We start from the raw sequence: 2,500 nt of genomic DNA, 5'->3' as shown, positions 1-2,500 counted from the left end.
GGCTTTCGTATAGCAGGGACGGTGCTGCCTCTCGCTTCGCTCGCTGTCCGCCGCTCGCCGCTCGCTCGTGCAGCCAAAAATGGCCAGTTTTGGCCCGTTTTTGGGCCGTTTTGGCCAGTTTTTGGCCTGTTCTTGCATTGCGCGGTGACCGTCGAGAGCGGAGCAAAACGTCAGCCATCTCAGCACCCTGGAACCCCCCGGGTGGCACAGGGCTGGATGGGGCTTTCGTATAGCAGGGACGGTGCTGCCTCTCGCTTCGCTCGCTGTCCGCCGCTCGCCGCTCGCTCGTGCAGCCAAAAATGGCCAGTTTTGGCCCGTTTTTGGGCCGTTTTGGCCAGTTTTTGGCCTGTTCTTGCATTGCGCGGTGACCGTCGAGAGCGGAGCAAAACGTCAGCCATCTCAGCACCCTGGAACCCCCCGGGTGGCACAGGGCTGGATGGGGCTTTCGTATAGCAGGGACGGTGCTGCCTCTCGCTTCGCTCGCTGTCCGCCGCTCGCCGCTCGCTCGTGCAGCCAAAAATGGCCAGTTTTGGCCCGTTTTTGGGCCGTTTTGGCCAGTTTTTGGCCTGTTCTTGCATTGCGCGGTGACCGTCGAGAGCGGAGCAAAACGTCAGCCATCTCAGCACCCTGGAACCCCCCGGGTGGCACAGGGCTGGATGGGGCTTTCGTATAGCAGGGACGGTGCTGCCTCTCGCTTCGCTCGCTGTCCGCCGCTCGCCGCTCGCTCGTGCAGCCAAAAATGGCCAGTTTTGGCCCGTTTTTGGGCCGTTTTGGCCAGTTTTTGGCCTGTTCTTGCATTGCGCGGTGACCGTCGAGAGCGGAGCAAAACGTCAGCCATCTCAGCACCCTGGAACCCCCCGGGTGGCACAGGGCTGGATGGGGCTTTCGTATAGCAGGGACGGTGCTGCCTCTCGCTTCGCTCGCTGTCCGCCGCTCGCCGCTCGCTCGCGCAGCCAAAAATGGCCAGTTTTGGCCCGTTTTTGGGCCGTTTTGGCCAGTTTTTGGCCTGTTCTTGCATTGCGCGGTGACCGTCGAGAGCGGAGCAAAACGTCAGCCATCTCAGCACCCTGGAACCCCCCGGGTGGCACAGGGCTGGATGGGGCTTTCGTATAGCAGGGACGGTGCTGCCTCTCGCTTCGCTCGCTGTCCGCCGCTCGCCGCTCGCGCAGCCAAAAATGGCCAGTTTTGGCCCGTTTTTGGGCCGTTTTGGCCAGTTTTTGGCCTGTTCTTGCATTGCGCGGTGACCGTCGAGAGCGGAGCAAAACGTCAGCCATCTCAGCACCCTGGAACCCCCCGGGTGGCACAGGGCTGGATGGGGCTTTCGTATAGCAGGGACGGTGCTGCCTCTCGCTTCGCTCGCTGTTCGCCGCTCGCCGCTCGCTCGCGCAGCCAAAAATGGCCAGTTTTGGCCCGTTTTTGGGCTGTTTTGGCCAGTTTTTGGCCTGTTCTTGCGTGGTGCGGTGACCGTCGTGAGCGGAGCAAAACGTCAGCCATCTCAGCACCCTGGAACCCCCCGGGTGGCACAGGGCTGGATGGGGCTTTCGTATAGCAGGGACGGTGCTGCCTCTCGCTTCGCTCGCTGTTCGCCGCTCGCCGCTCGCTCGCGCAGCCAAAAATGGCCAGTTTTGGCCCGTTTTTGGGCTGTTTTGGCCTGTTTTTGGGCTGTTCTTGTGTGGCGCGGTGACCGTCGTGAGCGGAGCAAAATGTCAGCCATCTCAGCACCCTGGAACCCCCCGGGTGGCACAGGGCTGGATGGGGCTTTCGTATAGCAGGGACGGTGCTGCCTCGCGCTTCGCTCGCTGTTCGCCGCTCTCCGCTCGCTCGCGCAGCAAAAAATGGCCAGTTTTGGCCCGTTTTTGGGCTGTTTTGGCCAGTTTTTGGCCTGTTCTTGCGTGCCGCGGCGACCGTCGTGAGCGGAGCAAAACGTCAGCCATCTCAGCACCCTGGAACCCCCCGGGTGGCACAGGGCTGGATGGGGCTTTCGTATAGCAGGGACGGTGCTGCCTCTCGCTTCGCTCGCTGTCCGCCGCTCGCTGCTCGCTCGCGCAGCCAAAAATGGCCAGTTTTGGCCCGTTTTTGGGCTGTTTTGGCCTGTTTTTGGGCTGTTCTTGTGTGCCGCGGCGACCGTCGTGAGCGGAGCAAAATGTCAGCCATCTCAGCACCCTGGAACCCCCCGGGTGGCACAGGGCTGGATGGGGCTTTCGTATAGCAGGGACGGTGCTGCCTCTCGCTTCGCTCGCTGTCCGCCGCTCGCCGCTCGCTCGCGCAGCCAAAAATGGCCAGTTTTGGCCCGTTTTTGGGCCGTTTTGGCCAGTTTTTGGCCTGTTCTTGCGTTGCGCGGTGACCGTCGAGAGCGGAGCAAAACGTCAGCCATCTCAGCACCCTGGAACCCCCCGGGTGGCACAGGGCTGGATGGGGCTTTCGTATAGCAGGGACGGTGCTGCCTCTCGCTTCGCTCGCTGTCCGCCGCTCGCCGCTCGCTCGCGCAGCCAAAAATGGC

The sequence above is a fragment of the Musa acuminata genome, unplaced genomic scaffold, assembly GCF_036884655.1.
Source record: "Musa acuminata AAA Group cultivar baxijiao unplaced genomic scaffold, Cavendish_Baxijiao_AAA HiC_scaffold_559, whole genome shotgun sequence".
Classification (NCBI taxonomy): domain Eukaryota; kingdom Viridiplantae; phylum Streptophyta; class Magnoliopsida; order Zingiberales; family Musaceae; genus Musa; species Musa acuminata.
Note: the sequence above shows the minus strand (reverse complement) of the source record.